Source organism: Balaenoptera borealis (genome assembly GCF_965194805.1).
Source record: "Balaenoptera borealis genome assembly, chromosome: 20".
NCBI classification, from domain to species: Eukaryota; Metazoa; Chordata; class Mammalia; order Artiodactyla; family Balaenopteridae; genus Balaenoptera; species Balaenoptera borealis.
Window position 1 is genome coordinate 53,694,495 of NC_138879.1, and position 19,205 is coordinate 53,713,699.

Consider the following 19,205-nt stretch of genomic DNA (forward strand, 5'->3'; position numbering starts at 1 on the left):
CAGAGCAGCTCCTACTGATGTACTCTTGGACAGCAGACTTTGAAAACTCATGGGATGTCAGAATATAGAGCCCATTGATCCAAGAGGGAACAGGCTCAGAGAGACAAGGAGGTGAGTGGGGCACAGCTAGGATGAGAGAGCTCATCTTCTATCCCCATCCTGGAGCCTGAACATCACACCACAGCCCCCTGTGTTCTCTTAAGCACAATAACAGGCCAAGGAGAGCTCTGAGTTTTGGGTTTTCTCAAAATGAAACTCCCAAGATGTCAGTACAGAAGTGAATGCAAAATGCAAAGGCCCACAAAACGTTGGCTCGAAAACCCCAAGAACAAGAGGCCATTAATTCCCAGCCCAACCTGGTTGGGTAGGTTGGCCCTGAGAGTTTATCTGGGACAGCCACACAGGAAGGTGACTCTGAAGTAGTCTACTTCACCAGGTGTTGGAAGGAGCCAAGAACAAGAGACCCCCACCACCATCACAAAAAGCCCCTTCTCCAGCACAGGATGTGGGCAAGAACCCTGGTGTCCACTCATGGTCCCAGGGTCTCACCATGGACGGCTCTGGTTTTCTAACCACCAACAGGCTTCTGCTCTGGGGAAACGGGCTGTGAAGCAGGGCTGTGGGATTCGTAAGGGAACTGCCCAGCTTTGGGATCTGTTTATTCAAGGCCACTGAATTTCTTAAATTCAAATTATGTTCTCAGAACAACCAACTTTTCTACAGCCAGTATGACACAGCCACTGTGATTTGGAGAACTACCGACTCTTAGAAATGAAGTGATCTCAGTCTCCATTCTCATGGCTTTAGTTTCTACATCTGACATGTATTTTCCCTGAATGCTTCTCCCAATGGGGAACTCACTACCACAAGGCCGCCCATTCCATTGTTAATCTGGTCTGACTTTCTCCAAGATCTTCCTTGTGGCGAGCTGAGGTCTGTTTCCTTATAATTTCCCTTCACTAGTCCCTTTTCCTTCTTGGAGAATGACCTCCACAGGGCAGGTCTTCACCTTTTCCAAAGGATGTTGCCCTTCAAACATCTAAAGATAGATATGACTTCTCACTTACAGCCTCTTCTTAGAGAAAAACATCTCTCCTTCTGCAAACACTTTGTATTATGCCATCACTATCTTGGTTACCTTTCTCCGGGTATAAGGTGGTTTATCTGCATCCCCACTAAACACAGCACCTGGCCTTGAACTGCTCTCCAGATGGATGGAAGCATCTACGAGTGGAAATGGGCCTTCCCTTAGCCAAAGGGCAGAGAAAGTTGGGACTCATGGGAATTACTGGCTGACTGTTGGAGGCCCAAGAATCAAAGATGACTCTCAGGTTCCAACTTGGGAGCACTGAGGTGCTAGGTGTGTACATGGGAGGACTGAGGAAGAGAGAAAAGGAGAGGAAGGCTTGGGGGATGGGAAACCAAGAATCCAGCAGTGAAAGACCTAAGACCAGAGTTGTTCTCCCAGCCTCCAAGGAACAGATCATTCCCAGCTCTACAAGCTGTCCGCAGGGTGCAGGAGGAGATGAAATGCCTCCAAACCCAGCACATCACATAACCAGCACATCACAACCTGACAACGGCAGCACAGGAAAAGAAAATACAGGCCGACCTTACCTGCAAGCATAGATGCAAAAATCCTAAAGGGAATCGCAGCAAATCAAACCTAGCACTGTACTGAAAGAACAAAACTCCTTGACCAAGTAGAGTTTATTCCAGAAGTGCAAGCAGAACAGAAGGAAGTTAATAATATAACATGTCATGCAAATCTATCCCAAGGTGAGAAAGAATACAAGAGTTTCCTAGTAGATGCTTCAAGTTGTAACTGACAAACCTAACTTCCATTCATGCTTTAACAAATCCTTAGAAATGAGGAATTGAAGAAAACTTCCTTCACACGTGACACTTGACTTCAAGGCGTCGGCTCTTAAAGAGCTGTGACCACATCAGTGAAACAAAGCCTCAGGCTCACGCCAGTCCCTGGGCATGCGGGAGGCCATGAGAATATCTGCGGCAAACACAGCAGCAGCGGCTGCCTCTCTGCTTCCTGGACGGTGTCTGTTCGTGCGAATAGGCACAAACACACACCTTCTCTGGTCTCATGGTCTCTGGCTTCTCTGGAGCCTTAAATCTAGCTCCCTGGTTGGGGGGCGGACCAGAGGGCTTCTTTTAAGGACACCACTAGCCAAAGTAATGTTCTTTAATCATCTTGGAAACGGACTGAATTCAAGACTTGACAATAAACCCAGAAAGCGTGCACGTGGCTCGGGAGTGGTCCCTGTGCGGAGCCCCGAGATCACTCCAGTGGCCTCCTCTGCAGCTTGCGTGTGTTCACCATCCATCGCCACCCCACCTTGCCTCTGACAACAGCTGACTCCTGCGTGGAGCCGTGCTGGGGGTTAGCCAAAGAAATCAGTGAAGAGAAAGTTCTGTTTTCCAGAACAGAGGCTATTCACCTGGTGGACAGCAGAGGTCTGAGAAGACCCTGAGGTTTTCCGCAAAACAGCAAGAGCGTGTGTGTGCGCACATGCGTGCCTTTTGCCGGGGCGGGTAGGGGGTGGAGGCAATTATCTATCACTTTATCAGTTTCTCAAAGAGGCCCGTTATTGAGAGAGGGTTCGAAACTCTTCCGTAAGAGCTGCAGGTGTGGATGTGATCTCGCCCAGAAAATGCACTGAGGAGGTGGGTGGCCTCAGCCCGGCCGCATGGAAATGGCTGTGGGGAGAACTGCCTGACAAGAGTCAAAACCACCAAGCCATTCAGGAACGAATGCTCAGACCCAAAAGCCAGAGGTACGTCCGCAGAGACTTCGTGGTCCTGGGAAGAAAACTTGGGATGAAGAAGAAGGATGTGAAGGCTGGACAGGTGACTTCTTAGAGAATACACAAAATTAGGGTTGCTTAACCCTGCAAGGACAGCAGCTCCAAGACAGACAAAACGAAGGGCCAGCGGACTACGCGGTGGTTTTCTGTGGATGGCCAACATAAAAGCACAAATGCAGGGGGCTCCTGCAGGGAACCCCGGCAGCCGCAAGGAAACACGTTCTCTGGCGATGATCAGTGCAAAGGAAAAGGGAGGCGCCCCCTAACAGTGCTTATGGCCTTAACGTCGTGAAGCCAGACCTTGGAGCATGGGGGAGGGGCAAGGAAGGAGGAGATGGGGCACAGGGGATGAGCCCCTGGTCTATGCCAGAGTTATCTCACCTGGTTCTCGCAGGAGAGGAGGACCCCACACCCCAAAGACATGCCAAAAGGAATACCTGAGAGGGTGCGCCCAAAGAGCGCTTAGCATGTGTCTGCTCAGTGTTAGGAATTATTTTTATTAGCGTTGCTATTTTCTTCTATTTTGTATCTCTCAAGTCTCAACTGGAATGTGACTTCTTCAGGGAAGCCTCTCCTTAACCCCCAAACTATACTGGGCTCCCTTTCTGTACTCTCAGAGGGCCCCATCATTGTCACGATTGTTATTACATGATACGTGTCTAGTGTCCTGCCCACTAGACTAATTTCCACGAGGGCAGGAACATTATCTGTCGCCCTCAGGATCCTCAGAGCCCAGCACATGCCTGGCACCCGGAAGGTGCTCCGTGCAGAAGTGCTAAGCCGAGGAACGGCACGTTGGAGGTGAGGAAGGGGCCGTGGAAAGCTTCTCGCGTGCACTTGGAGGGAGACAGGGAAACTGACACCCAGAGACGTACGTGGACTCACCCAGGGTCACAGGGCTGGGAGCGGAGTAGTCGGGCAGAAACGCGGTCCCTTGACTCCACAAGAGGCAGAAGCCTGGAAGCTGTCTTTAGTCGTCACACCCCAGCCCTGCCCCCCACGAGGAAACCACACAGACTCATTTGCCTAGGTCAACAACAACAGCAGCAAGACTCTGGAGGACACGAAAATGAAAAGTGCACCACTCCCTCTGACCCCACCCTTCTGCCCCTCACAGCACCCTGGACTCGGCACCCTCCACCGTTGCTACGCGGGGATTTCTCACCTGAGAGGTCCTGGGGTGGTGATGGCTGAACAGCCCGTGTGAGCATCACGTGGCTCGCGGGAGCCAGCCACCAGGTCACTGGTCAGACCCTGCAGGCCAGACGGGCCAGTGCTCTGGTAGGACATGAAAGGCACGGTGAGGACGGTAGGACAGGGCGGCCAGTGCTATGGAGTGAGGAGGGGGCTGGGAAAGACTTTAAAGATGATGAGGTTGGAGCTGGGCATCCAAGGATGAATTCACGGTCCACTGGGCAGGCAGAGGAAGGGCAAGGGCAACGTGGAGGGAAGGAAGAGCACGTGCAAAGGTACAGAGGTTTGCCCGAGCTTCAGGAGGTGAAGCAGGCAGGGTGACCTGGGCTGGGGGGCAGGGGGCCTTGCTAGCCACGCTAAGGGGTACGGACCTTCTCCAGAGGGCGAGAGCAGCGCTGAAGGATCTGCAGCTGAAAAGCGACTTGCTCAGATTGTTTGCCTTCCATCACCATGGCAACAGGAGAGAGGCTGGACTGGGAGTTGGGGAAGGCTGGAGGCAGGCGTCTCCCACGGAGGACAAACTCTAAAGCTCAAAGCCGTGTGCCCCAACTGCTAGACCCGCTAGACGCAAGAAGGAGCCAGTGTCTGCTCTGTGCCACCAGTCACCCACTTTTTCCCATTCATCAGCCCCCACCCTCCAATCGCATGCACCTTGCTACAGCTATACCTCGCTTATCCGGAAGTCACTTAGCTGATAACCCAACTATCCATAACCTCCCAGCCACTAGCCTGGAAGCAAACAGAAAAGACTTGGAGACGGCCACCATTCAGGCCGCCAAAGTCATGCCCTACAAGCCACGATCTCCACAGGCACAGACAGGCTGCCACTTGGGCTGGGTCATCTCTGGTCATCAGCCCAACTCTGGTGCTTCCTAGCCATGTGGTCTCGGCCCCCAGTTCCCCCCCACACGAAATAAAGATAACAGCTGTAGCGACCTCAGAGTGTGGCTGTGAAGATTAAAGGAAATGGAGAAGTACTTAGCCCACTGCCCAACACCATGAAATTATAGCTACAGGGGGAAAGGACAAAAAGAAAGATGACAGAAATTTTGCCCTGAGCAGACCCAAGGTTACAATATGGCAGGTAGAACCATTTGATATTTTCAAGAAATTATTAAATCACACACCGTGTGCTAGATTTACAAAGGCAAGCAACACATTTTACAAAGATTTCCTTTAAAACTGGATACCATGAAAAGTTTTGGTGTTTAGAAGATAGAGCTACTGGAAAAAGTGATGTGTGCAAATTCACTTACAAGAATGACATAATTCTGTGTGTACCTGTGTACATCGAAAGCATCCCCCCATATCTGTAAAACACACATCGTGTTTAACAGAATTGAATAAGATGCCATCAATTGGACCTAGAGACTGTCATACAGAGTGAAGTAAGTCAGAAAGAGAAAAACAAATACCGTATGCTAACACATATATATGGAATCTAAAAAAAAGAAAAAAAAATGATCAGAAGAACCTAGGGGCAAGATGGGAATAAAGATGCAGACCTACTAGAGAAGGGACTTGAGGATACGGGGAGGGGGAAGGGTAAGCTGGGACAAAGTGAGACAGTGGCATGGACATATATACACTACCAAACGTAAAATAGATAGCTAGTGGGAAGCAGCCGCATAGCACAGGGAGATCAGCTCAGTGCTTTGTGACCACCTAGAGGGGTGGGATAGGGAGGGTGGGAGGGAGGGAGATGCAAGAGGGAAGAGATATGGGGACATATGTATATGTATAACTGATTCATTTTGTTATAAAGCAGAAACTAACACACCATTGTAAAGCAATTATACTCCAATAAAGATGTTAAAAAAAAAATTAAATCACTTTTTCGACTATAGGACTTCTCATACACTTTAGTGTGCTAGCGTGCTTGATAAATCTCTAAGGAAGGAATAGGGTTTCCTATTTCATGAACTTTTAGACAGGAGTCCTTTTCTTTTTCGCGGAACATCTTGCAGGACAGATGGAACAGTTTTAGAAACTCTGATTTAGTAAATAAAAGAAATATAAAAAAAAAAGATGCCATCAATTGTAAGATGCACCATTATTTTGTGTGCCATTAAGAAAGAAATATTGCTGCCTATTATAATGGTAAGACACCATTGATGGTAAGATGCATCTTGATTTCAGAATTGTTAAAAAAAGTGAAAACATGTACATCTTCAAATTGATGGACTATCCTAATATGTAATATATGTTTGCTGTGGGAGTGTCTCATCTTGCCTTTGGGCAGAAGTCAGATGTAGTCTTTCCTTTGTCCGCCTCCCACCCCATCTATGCCAGAAGCTCAAAACTCAAACTTCACGCCTCGCCCTTGAGCTGCTGGCGACCACCCTATCTTGCCCCTCCAGAAGCTTCCTCTCTTAAGAAGCTGATCCAGGCTTTCAGCCCACCCACAGCTGCACCAGACAAGCCTCCTGGTTCATAGAGGTCCCACAGGGCTGGCCAGCTCGGCTTCTTGGGGTGAGCCTCTCTGAACTAAGACCAAGTCAGCACTATTTGAGTGCTTGTCTGAACCCAAGCTGGGGCCTCCAACGCCGGGCTGCCCAGGCAAAGGCGACCGGCTCTCCTTCTCCCACTTCTCAGCCAGTGAACTTGTGATCAACGACGAACCCGGGACTACAGAGTAGCCTGCACTGCGGAGTCTCCCCACCACGACCCTCCCAGTAACCCCAAACATGCGTTTCACCCACTTAGCTTCCACCTGATTCTTCTCAAAAGAAACGAAAAGGGGTGCATGGGAGGGAGGGAGGGAGGGAGGACAGGGAGGGGAGGCAGAAGGTCTTCTTCCACTACAGTTTGTGGAGAGAAGATAATTTGTCATCCCTCACCTAAGAGATTGGCAGGGGTCTTAAAACCCCAATGAGGCCCGGCATACAAAGACCCTGAGCTGTCCCTACCCACCGTCCCAGCTAGTTATTCTCCAGAAAGCAGAGGAGGGTATCCTGAAGCAGGAAGAGAGAGCTGGACCGTTTGAAACTGTCTTCTCTGGCTTCCTGGACCCACGCCACGGTGGCCACACTGAGGAAGCAGGTAAGCACGAGATGCCCACTCCCTTGTTCTCCAGACACCCAGGGAGCGTCTCCCTGTGCCAGCCGGGCCCGGCTGGAGCCCCCGGCCTCCTTTCCACACCACACAGGGTTCCCAAGCAAGGGCACCAGCCCCATCACTTCAGGAGCTTATTCAAATTTTAGAAAAATACAAACTGCAGACCCCACCCTTGGAAAGCTGTGCTGTAGGGGGTGCCTGGAGAATGTGTGTTTTGACAAGTTCTGGGAACCAGTGCCCTACTGGGTGGTCCCAGGCCAGGAGGAAGGGAGGTGTGGAGGAGAAGACAGAACGACCACCCAGGCAGGAAGAGAAGGGGATCCAGACAGGACCCTGGGGGCAGACCTGGCCTACTTCTGGCCCTCATTTCGCCTAAACCCACCCCTCCTCTCTGCAGGAGGCTTGTAACTCACTTGATACCACATCCTGCTGCTTTCATCTCGCCTTCCTTTTCCCTCTGAACAATCTCCTTCCTCCTACTGACCTGAACTTCTTGCTTATTTACCGCAGGCCTGGGATAGGCCAGCACGCACGCCCACGCGCACACACATGCACACACGCACACAGAGTCACACGGGGACACCCGGGGTGTAAACACGAATCCGCTGACAGCAGCCACTGTCTGGGGACCCACGCTCGCTAGAGGTCCTGGTGGCTAAGGACCCCTGATGCCAAGGCTCACCGAGAGAGCTCCCAGACGGGAGGGCAGACTCTTTGACCCCACGACAAAGGGCGGCCTTAAAAGAGGCAGCAGAAGGCTGCGGCCACGCTCGGACCGCACAGACACGGCCAGCAGTGGCTACTTAGATAAGGAAGGACAGTCGCCGAAACGCCCTTCTATCTCCGGGATTACTGGGCACGCGTGTGTGCGGAGCCCGTCCCCGGCAGTGGACCTTATTCACGGCGCCAGAAGACAGCAGGCTCTGTCCAGCCCACCCGCCGCAGCTGATGCTCTTAGGGCGCACGGCTCCCCGACGGACCACGGGCAACTCTGTCTCGGCCTCGGGCCCCCACGCGTGCCCTCCGCGCCCCCGCGCCCCGGCCACACACCTGCAGTCCCCGCTGGGCGCCGAGCCCCTCTCCAGCGGCGACTCCCTGCGACTCCGGGGACGGTCGGGACCACCACGCCCGAGCTGGAGACGCGCGCGGTAAGTCCCAGCATCTATCCGGGCTCCGCTCCGACGGCGGGCTGGGGGCGGGGCCACGCCGGGGCCGGGCCTGCTCGGGACGGGAGCGGGGCGGGGCTGGCCGCCCAGTCGGCCTCTAGCGCCACCTGGTGGCCGGGCAGCGTCGGCGAGGCGCCGGCCTGACCCAAGCGTCCTCGGAGTCGTCCGAGCCCGCCGCGCGCCTGAGAAGCAGCCCCAGCTCTGAGCCCGTCTGCCCTCGGAAGGAACAGCCCTGGCCGGGGGCGGGCACGGCAGAAGGGACGCCAGCAACGAGCACCAGCGACCCCCCAGGAATGAGGTGAGGTGAGGCCGGGGGAGCGGAAGCGCGGCTTTGGCCGGGGCTGGATGCGTGGGCGGAGCAGGAGAGGGGCCTGGGGTGAGGGCTTCGGGGAAGGAGGAGAAAGGGGAAGCTCCGACGAGCTGCTTCCTTCTCTCACTGCGACCGAGCGCCCCACTTCCTCCTCCTACTTCTATTTTCTTTGGGTGCTGTTAACATTTAAAATGTCTGCACCCCTGCTGTGCAGACGGATGCCGTGACCCTCACCCTTCTGCAGAAACCTTCCTAGAAATACCAGCCGATCCAGACTTTGCGCACTGCTGCTCCAGCCTCTGGTCTGACTTTCTCACCTTCCATCACCAGTGGCTGTGACTTCAGCCATTTCTCGGCTCCTGAAGGCGGGTTGGGGTAGTCTCCAGAGTCGAGGCCCTTTTCTGGCCGCCCCCTTTCTCCCCACAGGCCACGCGGCAGATGTAGTTTTACCGGAGCTAGAAGAACTCTTCGCGGGATCCCGGAAGTCACTGCGCTTCCCTGTGCCTCCGTTTTCTCATTGCAAACTGGGAATGAGAAGGTTGGCTACTGTGCTGACAGCCCTGGCAACGAAAGAAATCGCAGTTTATGTCAGAGTTCGCAAAGGGCAAGGCTGGAATTTCCATTTCCACTCTTGAAGGGGACTCTGTGTCACAATATCTGTTAGAGGCGTTCAAAATCGGCCACAAGATCAGCCGTTATTGTTGGTCAAAAGCCACAGCCCTACCTGAGGCGTTGAGAGATGTGAACGCCAATGATTTTTCTTTTCCTGACTCGCTAAATACCAAGAAAAAGCAACTTCCCCAAAAACATAGAAACAGAAAGTACCCTTGGATGAACGCAGAGAATTGGTTCCAGCTTACAGTTAGAGATGGGAAGGCGCCCAGAACCATCTACTACTTCTACTCCTCATCCACCACCCGGACCCTCACACCCACCATTTTACAAATAAGGAACCAGAGCCAAAAAGGCTGTGAGAGGATGTGCCCGAGGTCGTACGACTTGAGAAGGGTGGCCAATGACTCTGGTCTCCCCAGTCCTTACTTTTTCCACCACAAAACAAGGAGAAGGGGGAAGATGGAGACAGCCCAGACGTGGCCAAGTAGGGAAGAAGGGGTAGAACGGCTCTGGAAGCAGGAACTGAGTAGTGAGAATGACATGGCCTGTGCCAGATTGACGTGGTGGATTCTGAGAGCACTTTGAAAGCTACAGAGAGTGCTGGAGAAGTTATGGCATCCTTGCCTTCTTCCATGTCTTTGGTGTTCCTAAAACTGAAGGTGGAGGAAAGCCGAAACAGAGGTGCCCATTAGGGTTCACTACCAGGGAGCTGAGCATCCCATGAAGACCACTTGGTCCCACCCCGCATCAAAAGTGGACATTCTCTTTCTCCACCAGCAGGTGTGACCCAGGTCTTAAGCTTGCCTGTTATCCACCCCCACCCCACCCCTACTCTCCCACTCAGCTCCGCCTGTGTCTCCCTGTCTCAAGAGGGCAGACCAACTGGGAGATGTGATCAGCACCTGACACCTATTATCCAGGACTTAGAACTACAGCCACCCAGGACTGGAGCAGGGGTCAGACACTCAAATGTCTCCAAGAGCCAAACAGCTCAGACTCAGGGACAGAACTGGGGAGGTGGTGTTCATTTACTAGATTATGGCATTTCACGATAGTATTGTTGATGCTCTGTGCCTCCTGAAACAAACCCTATTGACATTTCAGTCCTTTTTTTTTTCCTTCCAGTTCAGTAAGGTTTTCTTTCCCCTACACATCTTTTCCATATTCTTCTTATGAGTTTTTTAATCTGGTGGCATCTCACATTGTATCCTTTCAACAGGCACTCTTTGTGTATTAAACATTATAGGACTATTCTTCACTTCTGCCGAGAAATATGCATGCTCCCATGTCTCCTGAAGCACATCTCCCTCTTGGCCCCTTTTACTTTTCCACATTTACTAGAGACATGATTACAAGACATATTTCACTTTTACGCAATTCTGTTATAAGAAAAACTACTGCACAAATACAGAACATGGCAACCGACCCTTGACCTTGATGTCTGGGGACAATACAGTATGGAAACAATAGGGTGTGGAAAGGATGCAAATGAGGAGACCTCTAAAGCACCCCCCACTGAGGGGGGCAACTTCAGCTCACTGTGATCATGTGAGAATGCAGGGCTGGTGTGGTCAGATTTTATAATTTGTAAAGAGAAACCAAAAACTGAAACTCTTAATCTGAAATCTCCTGATTTTTAAATGCTGGAAACTAATTCAAAACAGTGTTTTAAACCGCTTTGCAGGCCAAACCAGACATGACCTACTGACTTTCAGTTTGTGACATCTGTTCTATATTATACAGGTGGGAGCTGCACCAGTAAGACCTGAGTTATTCCTGTTAGTGCGAGCTAATTTGTTCCTACTGGCTCAGGAGATAGAGTTTACACAAGGGGCTGGTGCAGGGGGCTGTCAATGTTAAGAGTTTATTAATATTGTTCATCATATGAATAGGACACAGGAGAAAAACCATATAATTATCCTAATATGATGCACCCTGATGAAAACTCTTAGTGACTGGGAGTAAAAAGACTTTTTCAAGATGATAAATGTATTTATTCCAATTCAACAGACAGTGTGATACCTAGTGATAACCTGGAATGGATAATATAGTCCTTAATAACAGGCAATCCTATGAAAGCGAGGAGCAAAACAAGAATGTCACACTGTGAATAGTGTCAACCATATTCTGAAATTCAAGGAAAAACAATGAGAAGAAAAATAAATGAGACATAAATTTGGGAAGGAAGAGTCAAGCTTACTATTACTTACAAAAGATATGATTGTCTAGCAGAGAAACACTGGCTAATGGACTGAGGAACATTTAGAACTTATGAGAGAGCAGAGTAAAGTAGCTGGACACAAAAGTAAATATATGACATTCAGTAGTTTTCTGTACACAGCATTGACCAAATCGAAAAGAGAGCTCATTCATCCCAGCAGCAAAAAAGCCTGAGAATAGGAAATTCAAGGGACCCAGAATAGCCCAAACAATCTTGAAAAAGAAGAAAAAAGTTGGAGGACTCAAGCTCCCTGATTTCAAAACTTACCACAAAGCTACAGATATATTTATATATCAGTGGAATAAAATTGAGAGTCTGGAAATAAACTCTCACGTTTACAATCAATTTTTGATGAGGGTGCCAAAACAATTCAAAGGGGAAAGAATTGTTTTTTCAAAAATGGTGCTAAGACAATTGGATGCCCATATCCAAAAAAAAAAAAAAAAAAAGAAGAAAAGAAAGAAAAAAAAGCAAAGAATGAAAGAAAGAAAAAGAAACTGAATCCCTACTTCACACTTCACGTGGAAATTAACTCAAAAGGAATCAAAGACCTAAATGTAAGAGTTAAAACTATAAAACTCTTATAAGAAAACATAAGTGTAAATCTTCATGACCTTGGACCAGGCAATGGTTTTTAAGATATGACATCAAAAGCACAAACAACCAAAGAAAAAAACAGATAAGGTGGACATCATCAAAATTTAAAACTTTTGTGCTTCAAGGACACCATCAAGAAACAAAAGACAGGAACTTCCCTGGTGGCGCAGTGGATAAGACTCCCTGCTCCCAATGCAGGGGGCCCAGGTTAGATCCCTGGTCAGGGAACTAGAGCCCACATGCATGCCACAACTAAGAGTTCGCATGCCACAACTAAGGAGACCATGTGCCGTAACTAAGGAGCTGGTGAGCCACAACTAAGGAGCCCTGGAGCTGCAACTAAGGAGCCCGCCTGCTGCAACTAAGACCTGGTGCAACCAAATAAATAAATAAATAAATATTTAAAAAAAAAAAGAAACAAAAGACAACCCACAGAATGGGAGAAAATTTTTGCAAATCATATACATGATAAGGGACTTTAATCTAGAATATATAAAGAACTCCTATAAATCAATAATAAAAAAAACCAATTGAAAAATGAGCAATGGATAAGAATAGATATTCTCCAAAGAAGATATATAAATGACCAACAAGCATGTGAAAAAAATGCTCAACATCATTAGTCATCAGAGAAAGGCAAATCAAAACCACAGTGGAAATACCACTTCACACCCATCAAAAAGAAAGACTACAACAAATGTTGACAGGAATGTGGAGAATTTGGAACACTCATACATACACTGCTGGTGGGAATGTAAAATGGTGCAGATGCTTTGGAAAACAGTCTGGCAATTCCTCAAAAGGTAAGCTACCATATGATCCAGCAATTCCACTCCTGGGTATATACCAAAGGAAAGTGAAAACGTGCACACGGAAACATATGTACAAATATCTATAGCAGCATTATTTATTAGCCAAAAGGTGGAAACAACACAAATGTCTATCAACTGATGAATGGATAAATAAAATGTTGCATATTCACAAAGTGGAATATTATTTGACCATAAAGAGAAATGAGGTACTGACACATGTTACAACATGGATGAACCTTGAGAACATTATGCTAGGTGAAAGAAGCCAGTTACAAAGGAGCACATTCTGAATAATTTCATTTGTATGAAATGTTCAGAATAGGCAAATCCATGGAGACAAAGCAAATTGGTGGTTGCCTAGCACAGGGATATTGGAGGAAAATGGGGAGTGAATGCTAATGGGTATGGGATTTCTTTGTTGTGGTGGAAAAATGCTTAAAAATTGACTGCAATGATGATTGCGCAACTCCGAATATACTAAAAACTATTTAATTGTACACTTTAAATGCGTGAATTGTATGGTATGTGAATTATATCTCAATAAAGCTGTTATTTTTTTAAAACTATAGACTTTTATTATGGGATACAAAGAAGCCTTGAGTAACAGAAAAACATTTTATGTTCTGGGATTGGAAAATGATACTATAAAAGATATCCATTCTTACCCGACGGAGTATATAAACATAACACAGTTTCAATCAAAATAAAGCTTTTGGTGGGAAGAGGAGAAGGAGATTGACAAAATGACTTCACATTTCATCATGAAAAATAATTGTGTGAGAATAGCCAAGAAACTCCCTCAAAAGTTCAGTCTTGAGGGAGGAGTTGCCATCTGAGATATGAAGATGTCCCAGGCACCACAGAGTGAAAGGGGTTACATTTCTAGGAATCAGTCTCACAAAAATTCTTGTATATGAGAGAGAGAGAGTGTGTGTGCACACGCACCTGTGTGTGTACATACATACATAGGCTTCTAGATAAAAATGGCAGACAGTACTGATAAAGGAAATAGTTCCTCCCTTTTTAATAATACAGAAATACTGGTCAAAATCTACAGCAAAAAATTTAAATACAAAGCCAAACTAAAAACCAAAAAAGTGAAATCTCCCAGATGAACTGATGCAGGAAGTAAAGAGATCAATGGGGCCAAATTGATCAGTTAGAAACAAACACAAGTATCTGAATGAATTTAATATATGATAAAGAAGATAGGATCAATTATCCAATAAATCAGCTGGGACGACTAATTAACCATTAGGAGAAAAAAGGCAAGTGTGTTTTCTACCTCAAATCTTATACCTCCCCCCAGTCCTAATAAAGATCCATATGTAAAAGTTAAAACAAGGGAAGTCCAGAAGAAAAAAAGGAAATGTGTATATATCGTTGGAATTGTAGCCGTCCTTTTAAAGTGTGATGCCAAAATCAGAAATTATGAAGGAAAAGATTGATTTGCATATAGAAAAATAACTTCTGTGCACGAAAAAATCACATAAACATTAAATTAAAAGGCAAATGATATACTAGGTCAGAATGTTTGCAGTGAGTATAAAGCATACCATCCTAAATGTAAAGTACATTTTTTACATTAAAAAATTACATATCCCAAATAAAAGTGGTCTGAGCAGATTAGACAATTCACCAAAGATATACAAGTAGCTGTAAGCATGTGAAAAATGTTTAACTTTATAAGGAAAAAATGTAAATTTAAACAATGAGATATAAACTTCCATCTGACAACCAGGCACGGATAAGAGAAATTATATTACCCAGAGTTTTCAAACATTTGGAGACCCCAAATTCTCATAAACTTTCACTGTAAGTATAAATTTGGTATTGAAACATATTGAAGTACATGTACTCTAAACAGTATTCAGTAATTCTGCTTGTAGGATTTTATCTGAAGAAAAAAATAAATAAATCATTCTTGTATGCCCAGGAATATTAATCATCAGTTTGCTTATAATTATAAGAAGCGATAAATTATAAGCAAAATTAGTGTTTAAAAATAGGGAATTAGTTTTAAATATGATTAATTTTACAATAGTAAAATATTGTGAGCAATTAAATAACAGTATTATAGAAAAATATTTAATGACATGAAAAGGTGTCCATGAAATATTAAGTTTAAAATGTAGTTTCAAAATAGTATATAACTTTTTGACCTAAAGATTACATTTCTGGGAATCAGTCTCACAAAAATTCTTGTGTATGAGAGAGAGAGAGAGAGAATGTGTGTGTGTGTGTGTGTGTGTGTGTGTGTGTACATACATATATAGGCTTCTAGATAAAAATGGCAGACAGTACTGATAAAGGAAATAGTTCGTCCCTTTTTAATAATACAGAAATACTGGGTAAGGACTTCCCTGGTGGCTCAGTGGTTAAGAATCCGCCTGCCAATGCAGGGGACACGGGTTCGATCCCTGGTCCGGGAAGATCCCACATGCCGCGTAGCAACTAAGCCCGTGAGTCACAACTACAGAGCCTTCACTCTAGAGCCTGCAAGCCACAACTACTGAGCCCGCGTGCCACAACTACTGAAGCCCTCAAACCTAGAGCCCGAGTTCCACAACAAGAGAAGCCACCGCAATGAGAGGCCCGCATGCAGCAGCAAAGAGTAGCCCCTGCTTGCCACAGCTAGAGAAAGCCTGCATGCAGCAACGAAGACCCAACGCAGCCAAAAATAAATAAATAATTAAATAAATTTTTTTTTTTTAAAGAAATACTGGGTAAAGTCTAACAGCAAACAATTTAAATACAAAGCCGAACTAAAAACCAATAAAATGAAATCTCCCAGATGAACAAATATAAAAACAAAAGAAAACAAAACAAAATAGAACTCACATGCTACAAGAAACAGCAAGAAAGAGGAAAAAAGAAACATAGAGAAAGTGAGACAAATAGAAACCAAGCTAAAATGGTAGAAACAAGTTAAAAGATAACAGTAACCGTAACGAATGTAAGTGGAACAAGGTGACTATTAATAGTCAGAGACTGTTGGATTGGATGAAATAAAATCCAGTTACTTGCAGCTTATATTAATATCTGAGGTATGGAGACACCAAGGTTGAAAGTAAAAGGATGAAAAAAGAAATACCAAGCAAATACTAACTAAAATAAAGGTGGTTAGTTGTCTTAAATTCAGATTAAAATAGACTTAAGTATTATTAGAGTGATACATTCTGGTGGTTTCATTCACCAACAGATAAATCTAAACCTGTACAAAACTAATCTTAAAAATCTAAATAATATATAAAGCAGTAATTAATTCAACCTCATGGAGAAATTGAGAAATGTACCATCATTGTGGGAGATTTCAGCAAGCCTCTGTGAGTTATTACTACTTCAAAAGATAAAATGTAGTAAAGCTGTAGAAGATTTGATCAAAAACAAACTGGATTTGACGAACACAGAACCCTGCACTCAGTAGTTTAAAAATCACATTCTTCTCAAGCACACATGCAGCAATGACTGAAATCATCACATGCAAGACCACAAAGCAAGTCTTCACAAATTTCAAAGAATTGATGTCATGCAGACCACATTCCCAGACCACAGTGCCATTAAGTTAGATATCAACAACGAAGACAGTTTAAAATTACCATAAACCTTGATATTTCTGAATAGCCCTTTGGTCAGAAAAAAAAATCACAATGGAAAAACTTTTTTAATATTTAGAACTGAATGATAATAGAAAATATTACATATCAAAACTTGTGGGATACAGTAAAAGTGGTAAATAGAAGGAAATTTATAGTAAATGCTAATCTGAAAAGAAGAAAGGCTGAAATTAATTAGCTAAGTTTCTAAGAAGTTAAAAAAAGGATAATAGAATAAGTCCCCACCCTGCCCCTAAAAAGGGAGATAAAAATAAAAGCCAAAATCAAATAGAAAACAGGGAGAACCAAATAAAACCAAAAGATGGTTCTTTGAAAAGACAAACACACATCTGGCAAGATAGATAAGAAATAGAAAGCACAGGAAAATAATATTAGGATTGTAAAAGGAGATGTAACTACAGACACAGTGAAGGTTATGAAAATTATAATATGATACAGTTGTTCAATAACTTCATGCTGATGCATTTTAAAACTTAGATGAAATGGGAATTTTTTTCCTAGAAAAAATAATAAAACCAACTTAAGAAGAAATAGAATGCCTACAATTCCGTAATTTATTAAAACATTGAAGCAGTAATTTAAAATCTTTTCACAAAAACAATCTCAGACCCAGGTGATTTTACAGGTGAGTTCTAGCAAACTTCCAAGGAACAGTTCATTCCAAATGTATACTGACTGTTTCAGACAACTGAAGAAGAAGGAATAGTCCCCAAGTCATTTTATAAGGGCACCATAACCTTGATATCCAAACTCAATAAAGATAGTAGAAAAAACAAAAATTATAGGTCAATTTTATTTGTGAATCTAGATGCAGAGATACTAGGAGGCTGAAAATGACTATGTATTATGACCACTTGGGTTTATCCCAGGAATGCAAGGGTAATTTGACACTAGAAAATTCTGTGGTGTCATTCATTATCTAAACAGTGTAAAAGGAGAAACATTGTGCAATTATCTGATTGGATACTGAGACGGCATTTGGTAAAATTCTCAATTTATGGAAAAAAAAAAAAGGTCTTAGAAAACTAGGAATAGAACTTCCTTAACCTGAAATAAGGTATCTATCAAATACTTACAATAAACAAACAGTTTTAATAAGAAAATATTGGAAGCATCCTCTTTAAAATCAGGCACAAGCTACAACGTAGATGAACCTTGAAAACTTTATTCTAAGTGAAAGAAACCATTTACAAAGGATCCCATATTGTGTGATCCTATTTATATGAAATGTTCAGAATGGGCAAATTCATAGAGACAGAAAATAGTAAATTGGTGGTTGCCTAAGTGTAGGATGGTTGGGAAAATGGGAAGTGACTGCTAATGGGTATGGGGTTTCTCTTTTGGGGTGATGAAAATGTCTATTTTAGTAATGGTTGCACCACTCTGAATATACAAAAAATCATTTCGTTGTATACTTTAAATAGGTGAGTTGTATAGCATGTGAACTTTATCTCAGTAAAGCTGTTTTTGAAAGAGTAGTTAATGAGTTATCGGATGTTGCCCAGAACAGTAAATTTGAAATAAAAACATCTGGATTCAGAAAAAAAGAATCAGGTATAGATAAACAACGGGGATATACTGTATAGCACAGGGAATTGTACCCATTATTTTGTAATAACCTATAATGGAATATAATCTGCAAAACATGGACCCTTTTGGCAGCCCAATGAAGCCTATGGACCCTATTTCAGGATAATGTTTTAAATGCATAAAATAAAACACATAGGACTCAAAAGGAAACAATTATATTGTATTACAGCTTCAATATAAATAAAAACAAATTGGAAATCTGATAACATATGTGCTTCTTTATTAATGTGCTAAATAACATGCTCCAGGGGCAGAGATAATAGCTGGCATAATTTCAAAGTAGTGATAAATGTAAATGATATTTCTGCAACAACTGTAATGTTATCTGCAACAACTGTAATGTGATATAAAAATACTTGTTAATTTATTGGTGATAAAGTCACAGTTTCTGTTTATTGGCACCCCTGTGGTTTGTTGCATACATCCATTATTGAAGGAGATGCTCGATTTCAGTTGGCAGTGATTGAAAATGAAGATGTATATTTTTCCCCTCTAAATTCAGCAACTCCAGGTTAAGAACCCTGAAGTGTGAATGGAGACTTACTCCCACTAGGGGGTGCTGGTATTTTAGAAAGAGGAGTTTATGCCTTTAGCTGAGGGAGAGTATAAACTACCCATGACAGAGTCTCCTGCCCTTTTCTCTGCCCAGGCCTCACAGCCTCAGACCACCTCCTCCTCGCCTTCCACCCACCTCCAAACCCTCACAGGCACACTCTGTTGACAGTGGAGGTATAACTCTTGGTGTAATTGTCTGTGACATACACAGAGGCTTCCTGGGCATGAACCACCTGCCAACCAGCACTCAGAGGGGTTTGCCAACACAGTGGGTGCCACTCAAGGCTGCCTGGGTCTAGGTCCTTGGCTGTAATGATAGCCCTGACTCCAGGCCAGCAGGGCCAAAAAAAGAACCCGTAGGAATATCACAGTCTCTGGTTCCAGTGCCAGCTGCTCAGGCCCTGCCATCTATCCATCTGTGGCTGGTGGGGTGCCAAGCCTCACAGGGGCAGCATCTGATGAAATCTAAGGAGGACCAGTATCCTTCTAAGTGCTTTCTGTGTAACATGTCGTTTAATCCACTAACAACCTTAAAAAGTCAGTACTATTATTATCTCCACTTTAGAGATGAGGAAATGGACGTCCAGAGGCTAAATAACTTGCCTAGATTCAAATGTTAAGTACATGGCAGGGCTGGGGTTTCTAAAGC

The 19,205-nt window shown here is 44.8% G+C and overlaps 1 protein-coding gene across 3 annotated transcripts in view; it reads right to left on the reverse strand.

Moving 5' to 3' along the window:
- The window catches only part of PIK3R5 (phosphoinositide-3-kinase regulatory subunit 5), an 82,383-nt gene extending 67,294 nt beyond the window's left edge, over positions 1-15,089 (reverse strand). For 2 of the 3 annotated variants that reach the window (XM_082372893.1, XM_082372891.1), the window contains exon 1: positions 8,124-15,089. The gene's annotated coding sequence lies outside the window, so the exon portion shown is untranslated. The remainder of the gene's footprint in view (positions 1-8,123) is intronic. The other variant, XM_082372892.1, reaches the window with a different exon arrangement.
- Positions 15,090-19,205: the final 4,116 nt, after the last annotated feature.